The sequence below is a fragment of the Mus musculus genome, chromosome 10 (genome assembly GCF_000001635.26).
Source record: "Mus musculus strain C57BL/6J chromosome 10, GRCm38.p6 C57BL/6J".
Taxonomy (NCBI): Eukaryota; Metazoa; Chordata; class Mammalia; order Rodentia; family Muridae; genus Mus; species Mus musculus.
The window spans coordinates 38,115,699-38,131,710 of record NC_000076.6 but is presented as its reverse complement, the minus strand read 5'-3'; the positions used below and the strand labels follow the sequence as shown (position 1 = coordinate 38,131,710).

The 16,012-nt window shown below is 36.7% G+C and overlaps 1 long non-coding RNA gene across 1 annotated transcript; it reads left to right on the top strand.

Annotated features, from left to right (window-relative positions):
- Positions 1-9,442: 9,442 nt before the first annotated feature.
- Gm31378 lies at positions 9,443-15,741 on the top strand. Its single transcript, XR_380246.3, has 3 exons — positions 9,443-9,754; positions 13,781-13,839; positions 15,364-15,741. It is a non-coding gene; the product is annotated as a predicted gene, 31378 (long non-coding RNA).
- Positions 15,742-16,012: the final 271 nt, after the last annotated feature.

Here is a 16,012-nt window from a genome sequence, read left to right as displayed (position 1 = left end):
AGTATCTGCATTTGCCTCTGTCAGTGGCTGGTAGAGTCTCACAGAGAACAGCCATGCCATACGTCTATGTGCATTCACAAAATGGCCTTAGTACTAGTATCAGGATTTGGTGTGCATGTATGGGATAGATCCCAAGTTGGGCTCATCAATGGGTGGCCTTTATTTCAGTCTCTGCTCCATTTTTTTCTTCCTGCATTTCCTTTAGACAGAAACAATTCTTGGTTAAAATTTTTGAAAATGAGAGTGTGGCCCCCTGCATCAACTGGGGGAATTTTTTTTTTAATCAAGGTGGGCTCATCCGGTTCCATTTCTTCTCTGTTGAGCATTTTAGCTAATGTCATTCCCTTTGAGTCCTAATAACCTCTCACATACCTTGTCTCTGTGACTTTCTAGAGGTTCCTCCTGCCCTGTAACCCCACTGCTCTATATTTCAATTAATTCTACTGGCCCTCTGGACATCCCTCATGTCTCTCCCCAAAACTGATCCTGCCCCTCCTTTCCCTACCACCTCCCCTCTCCTACAAAGTTTTCTCCCTCCCTCTACCTCCCATGATTATTTTGCTCCCCTTCTAAGTGGATTTCAGGTATCCACATTTGGGCCTTCCTTCTTGTTAAACTTCCTATGGTCTATGGGTTGTATCATTGGTATTCTGAATTTTTGGTGTAATGTCCAAGTATCTGTGAGTTTATACCATGCATGGTCTTTTGGGTCTGGGTTACCTCATTCAGGATGATATTTTCTAATTCCATACATTTGCTTGCAAAATTTATGAGGTTCTCATTTTTAATGGCTGAATAGCATTTCATTGTGTAAATGACCCACATTTTCTGTGTCCATTTGTGGGGCTGTGGGGTTTAGGGGAAGGCGAGGAGAGAGAAAACCTGCATCCAGCCAGAGTTCCTATCCTCTGGGCAGGCAGATATGGGAGGACTGGAAGACGCTTTCCACTTGGCCCCTGGTGAGCATCTGGCTGTGTGAAGCCATTGACCCCACACAGCAGGAGGGTGAACAAGGGGCAGACCCAGTACAAGGGGCCCTGGGGTGACACTCTCAGCCCTGGTGATACAAGAAGAGGGCAGAGGAAGAGAGGGTCCTACACAGGCAAGAGTCCCAAGTCCAGTCCATGGTTGGAGTACAGGAAGGTCTTCCATTCGGAGGTTAGGAGTGGCTCATTAGAAGAAAGTCTATTCCATCATCCAAGCACAGTGGCCATGGTGAACAGAGATAGTCAATTGTTTTAGAGCTTTATTATAGAAAGGCAGGGGGAAAGAGAAAAGAGAGAGAGAGAGAGAGAGAGAGAGAGAGAGAGAGAGAGAGAGAGAGAGAGAGAGAGACTGGCCATGGTTAAGAGGAGAGAAAGGGGAAGGGAAAGAGAGAAAGAGAGTTAGAGAGTAAGAAAGGTAAAGGCTTAGAGAGAGAAAAGTTTAGGGAGTAAGAGGGAAAGAGAGAGGTAAGGCCAAGCAGCCCCTCTTATAGGTGGGCGGTGTTATCTTGCTGTTGCTAGGTAACTGTAGGGAGTCTAGCCTGAAGGTCAGAAGCTTGGAACATTGTCTACTGGACTACTAGCCGTATAAGGTCTGTGCAGGCTGTGGAGGCAGTAACTTTGACAGGAGCCAGGGGTCCAGTAGACATGAGGGAATGCCTTCTGTCCCATATAGGGGGGAATTACCACCACCAGGTTCTACTGGGGTTCACAACCTCATCTCAACTGGAGACTTGGCCATCTTTACATAGCCTATTGCCCACATCCATTCTTCCATTGTGGGACATCTGCATTGTTTCCAGTTTCTGCCTTTTACAAACAAGGCTATTAAGAACATAATGGAGCATGTGTCCTTGTGGAGCATCTTTTAGGTATATTATCAGGATTGGTGTAGATGAGTCTTTAGGTAGAGCTATTTGCAATTTTCTGAGGAACCACCAGATTGATTGCCAGAGTGGTTGTGCCAGTTTGCAAGCCCACCAGTATGTACTGTTGCTTGAGTTTTTTATCTTAACCATTCTAATTGGTGTAAGGTACAATGTCAGAGTCATTTTGAGTTGCATTTCCCTAATGATTAAGGATGATGTACATTTCTTTAACAGCTTCTTGAGCATTCAAAATTTCTCTGTTTTGAATTCTCTGCTTAGCTCTATACCCCATTTTTAAATTGGGTTATTTGATTTGTTGGGGTCTAACTTCTTGAGGGTTTTTGTTTTTGTTTTTTGTTTTTTTGTATATTTTGGATATTAGCCTTCTATCAGATGTAGGGTTGATGAAGACCTTTTTCCAATCTGTAGCTTGCTATTTTATTCAATTGACAGTGTCCTTTGCCTTATAGAAGCATTTCAGTTTCATGAAGTCCCACTTGTTAATTGTTTATCTTAGATACTGAGACATTGATGTTCTGTTCAGGAAAATTTCCCCTGTGCCAGTGTGTTCAAGGCTATATCCCACTTTCTCTTCTATTGGATTGAGTGTATCTGGTTTCATGTTGAGGTCCTTGAGATTTGTATAAGGTGATAAATATTAGTCAATTTAAATTCTTCTACATGTAGACTGCCAGTTAGACCAGCACCATTCTTCAATATTGTTCTTCAGAGACTTGAAGTTCTTGTCATACATATCTTTCATTTGTTTGATTAAATATTCACCAAAATATTTTATATTATTTGTGACTAAAGTGAAGAGTATTATTTCCATATATTCTTTCTCAGCCCATTTATCATTTGTATAAAGGAAGGGTACTGAGTTAATTTTTTAATCCAGCCACTTTGCTGAAGTTTTTTTTTTAATCAGCTCTAGAAGCTCTTTGGCAGAATTTTTGGTGTTACTTATCTATACTATCATATCATCCACAAATAATGATACTGTGACTTTTTCCTTTCCAATTTGTATCCACTTGATCCCCTTTTGTTATCTTAGTCCTCTAGGTAGAACTTCAAGAACTATATTGAATAGCTAGGGAGAGAATGGGCACCCTTTTCTTGTCTTTGATTTTAGTGGGATTGCTTCCAATTTCTTTCCACTTAATTTGATAATGGCTGTTGGTTTGCTGTACATTGATTTTATTATGTTTAGGTATGGGCATTGCATTGCTGATCTCTCCAAGACTTTTAACATAAGAGGGTGTTTAATTTTGTCAAATGCTTTTCAGCATCTAATGAGATGATCATGTGTTTTTATTTCCTTTGAGTTTGTTTATAAAGTGGGTTACTTTGATAGATTTTCATATATTGAACTATTCCTGCATCTCAGAGGTGAAGCCTAATTGATTATGGTGAATGATGGTTTTGATGTGTTCTTGGATTCAGTTTGTGAGAATTTTATAGAGGATTTTTGCATCAATATTTATAAACCAAATTGATCTGAAGTTCAATTTCTTTCTTTTTTTGGATTATATATTTTATTTTTTAAAAAAAATTTTATTAGATATTTTCTTTATTTACATTTCAAATGATATCCCCTTTCCTTGTTTCCCCACTGAAAACCCTCTATTCCCTTCCCCCTAGCCCTGCTCCCCAACCCACCCACTTCTGCTTCCTAGCCCTGGTATTCCACCATACTGGGGCATAGAACCTTCACAGGACCAAGGGCCTTTCCTCCCATTAATCACTATCCTCTGCAACACATGCAACTAGAGACATGAGTCCCACCATGTGTTTTATTTGATTGGTGGTTTAGTCCCAGGGACAGAGACAAATTTCAGAGCAGAGACTGAAGAAATGACTATCCAGACATTGCCTCACCTGGGGATATATCCTATAAACAACCACAAAACCCAGACACTATTGCAGATGCCAACAAGAGCTTGCTGACAGGAGCCTGATAAAGCTGTCTCCTGAGAGGCTCTGCCAGAGCCTGACTAATACAAAAGTGGTTGCTCACAAGCATTCATTGGACGGAACACAGGGTCCCCAATGAAGGAACTAGAGAACGTACCCAAGTTGCTGAAGGGGATTGCAGTGCCATGGGAGGAACAATATGAAGTTCACTTTCTTGGTTGGGTCTTTATGTGGATCAGGTATCAGAGTAACTGTGGCTTCATTGAATGAATTAGAGTACCTTCTGGTTTTATTTTGTGAAATATTGTGAGGAATTTTGCTATTAGGTCTTCTTTGAAAGTCCGTTACAATTCCGCACTAAAACCATCTATCTCTATGTCCTTTAATTAGTTTGACTAAGGGTTTATCTATCTTGTTGATAGTCTCAGAGAACCAGCTGTTGATTTTGTTCATTCTTTGCATAGTTCTTTGTTTCTAATTGGCTGATTTCAGCCCTTAATTTGATTATTTCCTATCAACCACACCACTTGTGTGTGTTTGTTTCTTTTTGTTCTAGAGCTTTCAGGTAAGTTGCTAGTGTAGGATCTTTCCAATTTCTTTACAAGTGCACTTAGAGCTATGAATTTTCCTCTTAGAATGTCTTTCATTCTTTCCCATAAGTTTGAGTATGTTTTTTTTTCTTCATTTTCATTTAATTTTAAAATGCCTTTAATTTTTTTCTTTATTTCTTCCCTGACCAATTTAGCATTGAGTGGAGAGTTGTTTGTTTCCATGTTTGTTTTCTGTTGTGTTTGTTGTTATTGAAGTCTAGTCTTTGTCCATGGGGATTTGACAGGATGCATGGGAATATTTCAATCTTCATGTATCTGCTGAGGCTTGTTTTGTGACCATTATATGCTTAATATTGGGGAAGATGTCATGAATTACAGAGAAGAACATGTATTTTTTTGTTTTAGGGTGAAATTTCATATATATATATATATATGTTAAATATATTTAGTTAATAACTTTTATTAGTTTCACTGTGTCTTTATTTAGTTTGTTTTCAATGACCTGTTTATTGCAGAGAATGGAGTGTTGAAGTCTCCCACTATTATTGTATGAGTAGAAAGGTGCATATTGAGCTTCAGTAATGTTTCTTTTGTGAATGTGGGTGCCCTTGCATTTGGAACATCACTGAAATTTCATCTTGGTGGATTTTTCCTTTGATGAATAAACAGTTTTCTTTCCTGTCTCTTACGAAAACTTTTGGTTGAAAGTCTATTTTATTGGATATTAGAATGGCTACTTCAGCTTGTTTCTTCAGACCATTTGCTCGAAAAACTTTTTTTCCACCCTTTTAGTCTAAAGTAGTGCCTTTCTTTGTCAGTAATCTGTGTTTCTTGTATGCAGCAAAATTCTGGATCCTGCTTGTGAATCCTGTCTTTTAGCTTATATCTTTGCATTAGGGAATCATGTCCATTAATTTTGAGAGATACTAAAGACCAGTGTTTGTTGGTTTCTGTTATTTTTGATGTTGGGGGTGCTGTTATGTGTGTATGCTTTTCTCCTTTTGAATTTGTTGTGAGATGATTAATTTCTTCTGTTTTCTTTGTGTGTAAGTACCCTCCTTGTGTTGAAGTTTTCCGTCTAGTATTGTATGTAGGGCTGTTTTGGTAGGTAGATATTGTTTAAATTTGGCTTTGTCATTGACTATTTTGGTTTCTCCACCTATGATGATTGAGTGCTTTACTGGCTGGCATAGCTTGGGGTTGCATTTATGTTCTTTTAGGGTCCATATGACATCTGTCCTGGATCTTCTTGGTTTTAGAGTCTCTGTTAAAACGTCTGGTCTAATTCTGCTAGGTCTGCATTTGTATGTTATTTGGCCTTATTTCCTTGCTGCTCTTAATATTCTTTCTTTGTTCTGTGCATTTAGTGTTTTAATTATTATGTGACAGGAGGATTTTCTTTTCTGGTTCAATCTACTTTATGTCCTGTAGACTTCCTGTACATTTATGACCATCTCTTTCTTTAGCTTAGTGAAGTTTTCTTCTATGATTTTCTTGATGATGTTTTCTGGCCTTTGAGCTGGGAATTTTTGATCGTTCTTTTATTCCTATTATTCTTAGGTTTGATCTTTTCATTGTGTCCTAAGTTTCTTGGATGTTTTGTTTAGGAGCATAAAACAACAACAACAACAACAAAAACGCTTCAATAATTTTTGGCTCATTAGCCAAGCATAAGATGCTGATGTTGGATGCACTTTTATAGTCGGTGTTTGTAACCTGGTTCAATTCTCAGATTTTTCATATTTTATCCTATGTACAGAGGCACACACATGCAAAAATACATTTGCCCAATGTATCCTATATATCTGTTTTAATAATTTACATGCATTATCTGTTAAAAATATCATACAGTCTCTGAAGTTAGGGTTTACTTATTCTGGATCAGTCAAGTAAGAAAATTATTTATTTGATTTCAAGCTCAGAGAAAACTGAACTATTCATATTTTGCCTCCATATTTCCTTATATCATTGCATTTCAAGCTTCTTAGCTGAAATCTTTTGTCATTTAGAAAAGCTCTCTATGGCCAAATTGAACAACATTCCCTTTGGTCCATTGGTTAAAAATGCCTAAATGTCTGCCTGACCTTTGGTATCCTTTTTATGTTGGTCTCCCTCCTTTACAACCTCCTGAAGCTTTGAAGTAGACATATGTGTATATGTAAAAAATATTGTATTAATCATGATGCTAAAAGGGATGGCAAGATACTTAATCCTTGAAGAGCATTTAAAGCTTTTGCGAAGGGCTTGGGTTCAGTTTCTAGGACCTACAAAAGGTTCATTCTTTGTTCCACCCATAGCTATACTCATGCAACTATACAACTACCCATAACTCCAGCTACAAGATATCTGACACTCTCTTCTTGCTTCAATGGGCACCAATATATATGTGGTACGTGGTGAACATGCACACATATTTAGGCATATATACACACACACACCCACACACACACACACACACACACACATTAAATCAATAAATCTTTTATTAAATGTGATGCTTTTATCTATGGGTTTAAGGACAAATGTTTATAGATTATTGTTAAGGATTATGCTGGTTTAGTAATTTAGTGGTTTTAGATTCTCCTCTTTACTCATGACTTTGCTAGCATGAAATATTTAGCTGTGCTTCCAGTACCAAACATGATATCATTCTTGTTGAGAGGGTTAAGTGCAACTAAAACGCTATTGGTTACCAAGGTATGTGTGACACTTCTTCACCCAAAGGATTATTGAACCATGTATGTTGTTGCATGCAACAAAAATTAATTTAAAGAGGCCACAAATTTGAAATTTGAAGGAGAATGGGTTGATATATGGGAGGGAGTATTTTCTACTTTTCTTTGGGTTCTGCCTGCTTTGGCATCTCTATACTATAGTCATTTACTCTACAATCTATTCATTCTGAAATCTTGTGGAGCTACTGCAAACTTCGGGCTGCTACTGTACTGAAGAGAATGAGGTGCTACAGTATAGGCAAGCCTGCTTCAATACTCTTCGTCACTAATGTTGACCCTTGTGGTTTTGAATGTCTTGCTAGATCACCAATGCCTGTAAACGTAAGCAATGGATTCTTGTTTTGTTGTGTTTCATGGTCAGAAGGTGAGTTTACTACTGGCTATTCTGTCACTTATAAAAATAGAAGATGTAGAGCCTAAATTTGTTCTGAAAAGTATTATGGCAAAAGAATTATGTAATTCTGAGTTACAAAAATCTGTCTGAAATAAGTTTACTATGATGACATTGTCGTAGCTAAAAATCTTAGCACGGTACTTACTTATATAACTAAAGGCATGAACTAGGAAACATTATATCAGAAGGTGTAGCTATTTTACAAGGTCTAATTGATTGAAAAAGTAATTTTAGGGTTATCATTGAATCTCTAAGGTTAACTCAATACAATCACACAGTAGAATATCTAAGTGCATATGTGTATGTTCCATCTAGATGTGAACAGTTAGAGATGGAATTAAATAAGCCTGAAGTGCTTTAGGACTTGGAGAAGGAACAGAAATTCACCCGGACTAATCTGAACATTAAAATTTTTCAGGAAGTAGACTTTATTGAAATGGAAAGATGAAATTTCAAGCCTTCAGGGTTAGTCACCAAAACTTGTATTCTTCCAGAAAGCGTCAGCTTACAATATTACATGACTCAGGCACTAGTAATGAAAGGGGGCTTTTCTTCACTAAAAGGTGGGTTGAACATTACACAACAAAAGTGGTGATAGTAACTACATTCTCCCTGGATGAGTTACATGTATAATGAGAAGTAAGTGTCTTAAATTAAGTACTAGTTTCAACCCTTCAAGTATGTGAGTTAAATATAAGTCTCACTTTACAAATGAGGAAATCAGAGTAGAGAGGACAAATAGTTTGTTTATGAGTCAAGTAGTAAAGGGTTAAGTAGGACCAAAACTGGATGGAACTGCAAAATGTCATTTGATATCATTTCAATGTCTACTCTGAATATACTGGTAGTTATATTTCAGTAAGATTTTAAAATATACTTTGAGAATATTCCAGGCAAATGAATCTAAGGCCTCCTTTGTTATCTAAGTTATATGTCAGAACCTCTGTCAGCATTTGCACATAGTCTGTGGAAGCCAAAGCTATGTGCTTTACTTCTTGGCCAGATAAAGTTAGACGACCACTTGGATGGTTCAGGGGTTAAGTCTGATCACAGGGAAATCATGCAGACCAGAGTTCAGATCTTAGCAGCCAGGTCACATAAACAGGGTCCTGAAATTCGCTGAGATTCTACCCTTAATAGATGTAAGGGCCACAATCTCTATTGGTCTATTCACTCATGCACACGTGCACATGCAAATACATGAACTAATGAGATACTTTTTAATGCCAGGCATAATGATACACACTTCTAGCCCCAGCACTGGAGAGTGAGAGGCAGGAAGATCGCAATTAATTTGAGGCCAGCCTGGTCTACATGGTACGTTCCATTTAGCAAAGGCTACACAATAAGATAATATCTCAAACAAACAAACAAACAAATCTACACAAAACAAATAACATTATATTACATGCATTATATGTTTGTGACCATTTCGTACCATGCAGTTAGCAGAGAACAAGACATTTTCTGTATCATCATCATAAAAAAGTTTTGAATTCAACTCATGTGTTGAAGAATCAATCATTTATTTTACTGATTATTAATCTGGAAACCACAATAAAATCATTTTTAGCATAAATCAAGCACAAAATTTACCATTTTTAAATGTTTATCAAAATAACATCAAAAGTACTCTTCTACCTCAGTATGGTTATGACAGGCAATTGCCTTAATTAGCTATAACTGTGTCTTGACATTTCTGAGCAGTCTCTCACACAGCTTTTAAGTGCTTGCTGGAAAGCCTGTTTTGCTCCTTCTTTTATAAAGACTTCAAAGGAGTCTGCAATTTCAGAAAACTGTCAAAATGTGCTGATGCATATTTGAAAGAGCTCATATTTTTATAGCGTGCTATAGTTGGTGCACATTATTTCTCTCCAGAATACAGCTTACAACGTATATAGTGGAATAAAAAGTTTGGGTGGAAAATGCCAGGCTTGTCACAGGCAAGGGGGACCATCCAGTGTCTGTGACTTTTTTCCAGAATAAATTAAGAGAAGAACTCATCAAATGTTAATGTTAAGAACTGAGAAACTCTGGAATGTTTGTCCAGAGTCCCCAGCTTCAGAGCAAATTCTCTTACACCACTAGGCTCCAGGGGAAGGCTTCAGCCAAAGGCAACATGAGCAGAAACTCCATCTGATGGGGCTGTGGAAACAGCTGGAAGCACTTAGCAGACAAACCACCCCAAATTCCTCTCCCAGAAATGCTGACGGCATGGGAGATGTGGAGGGCAGGGGAAAGAAGGTGTGGGCTGTCAGGATCTCTCTTCAGCTGTGGTCAGAAAAAATATTTTCTTTCCCTGAAAACTGTAAGTATATGTGTTCAACCTTGGTCATAATAAACATTCAATTCAAATCATCTTTCCTTTCTCTTAAATAAGCCCATGTTGGGTCCTTTTTGGTATATTAATCAGCATTTGCTATCTTCCTTCCTTCCTTCCTTCCTTTCTTTCTTTCTTTCTTTCTTTCTTTCTTTCTTTCTTTCTTTCTTTCTTTCTTTCTTTCTTTCTTTCTTCTTTCCTTCCTTCCTTCCTTCCTTCCTTCCTTCCTTCCTTCCTTCCTTCCTTCCTTCCTTCCTGCCTTCCTTCCTTCCTTTCTTACTTACTAAGATTCACTACTCTTAGGCTTTATTTTCTAAATGAATTTGGATGGCATCCAGGCTACTATTAGGGCCTGTCCAATGAATGTTTCATTCTGACAAAATTTTAGTTGGTAAACTATAGCCATAGTTCTTTGCCTTGTGAATGTTTTTCTCTATTGTTCTACTTGGCAACTTTTGCAACAGTATTCTTAGGAAGAAAAATGAATTAATGTTTCACAAAACAGGAAGTAGTTTTTTCCCAGATTTGCTTACGTATATTGACAAATTGAAAAAGTATGTTTTTTAAGATATACAAGAGGGTTTCATACTATCATTCATTTAGAAGTATCCACATACTCAAAGAGTGCACTCATGACCTCACAGTTATACTTTCTGGTATGATGAAAAGACTCGAGATCTACATTCTTAGACAACCTTCTCTACACAGCATGTCAGACAATGCTAATTCAAGTAGTGCTATAATACCTTATATTGCCAGTACTTGTGTTATAAAATTGTATAACTGTACCTTTTGCCCCTTGACTGACACCTCCTAGAGTATCACTTCCTTTTCCCTTGGCAAGAGCTATGTTATTAAGTTTGGCTTTTGTAGAGCTATATAATATCATATATAGGTTATGTATTGAAAAATAATTTTTCACTCAATTTATAATAGGAGAATTTTGATCTTATGATTAAAGCTTTGAAAATTATCGCTAGTCTCATGACTACAGCCATGGATGAAAAAAAGAATGAGCCAAGGGAAAACTAAGAAGAAAAGAAAGTCAAAATAATATCATTTCACTTTTGAACATTCAGCATGTTTGAAATCAAAATCTGAAAATTCCACAGTGTAACTTTGTATTGGACGAACAGAATTGATACATATATGTGTCTAATTACTTCTTTGACAAGTACTGAACCTAAGGTCTCATGAGTGACAGACACTCTTGCAACTGAACACTATTTAGTTTTTAATTTTTGAAACAAGTTTCAATTATTGTTTTTAATATTTCTTAATTTATTTAATTGAAAAGGTCTCTTCGTGTAACTTTAGCTGGTCTAGAACTCACTAGGTAGACCAGGTTAGCCTCAAACACATAAAGACCTGCCTACCTCCACCTCCAGAGTTCTAGGATCAAAGGTGCCTGTCATTACACTCAGCTTACATTTCTTTCTAAAATGTATAGTTAATGCTTGCCTTTTACTAGATAGTTATTTAATTATTACTATTTCATACTTTTGTGGTAAATTTAGTTTCAGAAAGAAATCCTGATACAGAATATAAAACAATGTCCTCAAGTTTGAGGTATTATCTGAGAGGTGACTTGTATTATTGAACACTCTACTTCCAAAGTACTAAATAGCATCCTCCCAATGATTATCTTATCAAGGATGTGGGAAATATTTCATTCATTTACTCAGTAAGTGTTTCCAAAGTACTAGGTATTATTTTATACTTTGAATATAACACTAAACTTAGCAAATTTAATTCCCTCAAGGAGATTATTATGTTCTATTCCAAGTGCAAGATAAAGTTAAAGAAATCAGTATGTATAGGTCAAGTTTAGGCAATGTCTGTGGTGAAACATAAAACAAGGGAAGAGAAAATACAGTATATTGAGTCAGTGGGCTACTACTTCATACAAGGTGATCAGGAGAAACCTCTCTGGGAAAGTGATTTGTTTCTGCACGTGTATCAGAAAAACAACTCCCAAGAAGGGGAAATTTTTCTCCAGAGTAAAATTGGCTTGTCTTACTTAACAAATTCTGAAGTAGCAAGTTGGTGTGGTTGAACACATAGAATGTTAACACAGTAGCATGACGATGTTGTAGTTGAGTCCAGAACTGTAAAGAGGTGTTGAGGTCTACTGTTAGTCTGGTATGTTATTCAAGAGAAGCATGAATCAATCTGACAGATGTTTAAAAGGATCTCTTTGACCTAGATATGAGTGAGTCCATTGGGAATCATGGTGATAGTTGGTTTGGATCAAGGCCACAGCAATGAGAAAAAAATAAATGAATTAAAATGAACTAAAAGGTTGTATTCTGAATTATCATGTCTCAAAACAAAACTTTTTACTTTGACAAAAACTCACTGGTTTCTAATGGTTTGCACATGGGACAAGCGATAAAATGATGGTCCAGGGTTTACATCAAACATTTAGGTCTCAGCAATGGAAAGCTGTATGGAAAGCTTTAGGGAAATCGGGCTTCTTTGGCGATTTCATGGATATCCTTCATGTGCCTATAAGGCCCAAGAAATTAAAGAAAAATATGTATAGGTTGCTTGGTGGGGAATTAAGTCTTATAGGTCTTGGAGAAAAAAGTATACTAGATAGAGTATATATATATATACCCTCTACATGGAATTAGCATAAGATACTGAGCCAAGAAACAAGAAGTAATTGCACAAAAGTGTAGAGAAGTGTTTTCAGGCAAATTCCCAAGAGTAGCCCCATAGATCCTCCAAATCTTGCTGAAAGTAGAAGAATTTTCTCCAAGACATAAGACATCGTCTAGGAATGAATGGCTCTAACAGGCCTCACTCAGCCACTGATCTCTAGTCCCAGTGAAATTCAGCTTATTCAGAGGTGTGCAGGATAACACAGTGCTGGTGAGCAATATCATGTAGATAAAAATCCAGACTCTGCCTTTCATTATTTCTATGAGCCTGGGCAAGATATGTAACCTCCCTAAGCCTTGGATCTTTCATCTTCAAAAGAGTGGTCTGAAAATTCAATGAGATAGAGACTGTATATAGCACAGTTGAGTGCTTGTCAGAGAGTAAGCATTAGTAAGTGTAGTCTGTAATAACACCAACTTTAAGACACATTGGTTCAGAGTGGCATTCAATAGTCAGGGTCCCTGGGGGCAGCAGAAAGCACAGCACACACAAATCTTCCTTGAGAAAGACCAGCTGCTCTCCAGATGCAAATTAAATGTGTGGAAGTTCTCATGTTTCTCATTTTGCGAAGTCTTCTGAGATGTCACTGTAAAAGGCTTAAACACTCCTGATGTAGAAGTCAAGGCTTTCCTCATCTTAAATGAATTTGGGAAACTGATATGTTTAAAAAATTACCCTAAAGCAATAGGAGTGCAATTATAATTTTTAATAAAAACTGTTCTTGATGTATATATTTTGTGGTAACAATTCAGCAGAAATATGAATACAGATTATCAGGTACCATGAAAAAAGAGACAAATTTAATGTGATTGGAATTGTTTTCATTTCAAAAAGTCTCAATATCACATATTTTGTGTTAGGCATAGAGTTACTGAAATGTTTTATAGAATTAGAATTCAAACACAAATGCTTTCATGCTTTAATATACAATTATATGTGCATAGCAAAATGTCTGAGTGACTCTCTTCCAAATTACAAAGTGTGGCTATGCCTCAGTGACTTGGGGACTTTTCATTTAATGAAAATTTGAAATGTTCTAAAGTTATTTCTTCTCTAAATGAATCAAAATTTACAACCATACTCAGAACTAATCTAAATGATATGCTCTTAAGAGCGAACTTCATCCATAAGTAGCAAAATATTGTGTATATTTTGTGTATATTTTGTGTATATTTCTAGATATACCTAATATCTAGAGGTAGCACTTCATTTCCCAGAGCAAAGGCTATGTTCTGCCTAACCTATAGAAGACTTGCAAGGAGCTTCTTGGGAAAACATTGGTGAATTCTGCTCATTAAGCCTGGCTTTTGTTAAACCTTTATCCACTCATTTGTTCAATTCAAACAGGATCCCAAAGTGGTCCCAGATGTGAAGACAAGGGATGTCAGAATACTAAGAAAATACTTGTAAGTGATAAGTGTTTGTCCATTTGGTGTAATTTAAATAATTTTATTTGTTACTTTATCTCAAATGATAGAATCTCTTTCTTATAAATTAAGTTAGAAACAAATGCTAGATTTCCTGATTAAGCCAATTTTTCATTGACAATTCCAATACTTTGGACAATCAGAACAACTTCTTGTGTCTACCAAATTTGATTCAGCTCCACCTGTAGATTATTAAATGATCCAAGCAATTGTTTAGGTGCCATCTGGAAACTTCTTGGTGGGGGAAAGCACCAGAAGGCACATAATCATGATAGTTTGTGAATCCTTCTGCATTTCTTTGAAGATGTGCACAAAGGTTCTTCTCTTGTTAAGGTAAAATTAAGCCTCACAGAACAGATTGTTGTAATGATGTCCCTGTGACCAAATACTGGCAGAATCCTTTTAAGTCATGAGAGGTTAAATTCAACTCCTAGGTAAGAAGATATAACACATTGTGATGGGAAGCCTTCAGTGGTATGAACAGTAAGTGCTATGAACAATAATCACAAGAAACTCACAAGTTATTAGAACTGGAAGTAGAAAACTGGGGCCAGAGGTGAGGTTGGGTTAGGATTCTCAGAGATATAGTCTCATAGACGCAGCATACAAGACATGTGTCCACAGCTAAAGGTGCCAAAGCCTCTGAATTATCACCTGAGTTAGGTCCAGTTGTTCAAACACATAAGGCCGTGAGGGACATTTCAGATGTAAGCTCCAGCACAAAGTTTAGGTATATGTCTAGTTTCAGAGAGTAGAGAATACCTAAATGACCTTAGTCTGTTTAGTGTTCCTGCCAAATATACTTATTTAGTTGCCAACAATTAGCATCCTCTATAAATGGCAATATTAACAAAAAGGAAGAATTATTGCAGTGCTGGATTTTACTCAGGTTGATCCTCTAGATTGCTTCTGGCTGCCAAAGAACCCTTTCACTTAATAAACAATGTACTTCATGGAAATCTGCTGTTAAGTCTAGTGAGAAGACATGAGATGTCTTCTTAAGAAGATGTAGGCAATATTTTCTGTGCATGTCCTGAGTGCACTCTAGTCTTCAGTTGATAATGACCACTACATGTGAAAATACAGCAGCACAACTGTTTAGGCCAAGAAAATTTTCCTGACATAGTTGAGCAAATGTCATGAATTCTCCTTAAGACCAAATTTCAGGGCCAAGAGAATCTGGCCTTCATCATCTAGCTTATGAAACTGTACAGCTGTTTCCAAAGAGAGCTCAGAAATTGGACATTGTTCAATGAGGACGTAGATAGTGCCTTTATGGCTGATCTTTGGCTTTACAATTTACAGAACACATGGTTATAATACCTATAAATTCAACTTATTAATTATTATTCATCATATAAGCAATTTTGGGAGGGTATTTCAATATTTGTTTAATTGCTTTAAAGACCTCTTAGTGATGTAAAATTCAAATATTCCAAATGGTTTAAATTGGACCTTGCAGAAAACAATAGAATTCACATTATTTTTTATTTCTACCTTCAGAAACCAGACGAAGTTTGAGATCTCTCAGGAAGACTTAGCAACACTGACCCTACCATGAGTAATACAACCCAAGTCCTTTACTAACACCATTTAAAATTATTTGGCTTGGAGGAGAGAAGCCTAGGGAAGACCACAGTACATAGGCTGAACTGAGCTAAACCTCATGAAGAATGTCTGGAAAGAAAATGAGTCTGTTTCCTGTTTGTACCTATGATTCCATCTGGCTTACAAAAAGCCCGCTTTCTGTATTTAAGGCGTATTTAGTAAGTACAATAAATGACACATTTAATCTTCAGTGGATAGCATCTTCTATGAATGTCTTTGAAAACATGTGTGATGAATGTTTTATTATTTTCTACCTTTTGAACTTTAAATATAATTACATCATCTCTCATCGTTTCCTCCTCATACCTCCTCTCCCATGATTCCTCTCTCCTTCTCAAGTTTTTGTTCTTTTCTTTGATTAGTCTCTCTCTCTCTCTCTCTCTCTCTCTCTCCATATATAAATATATACAATATTTCTTGATGAATCCATCTAGTTTTGTTTGTATATATATGACCTCAGTGCTGACCATTTGGTATTATGATAACCAATTATAAGCCTCATCCTTGTAAACACAAATTTACTAATTCCCCCTCTCTGAATCAT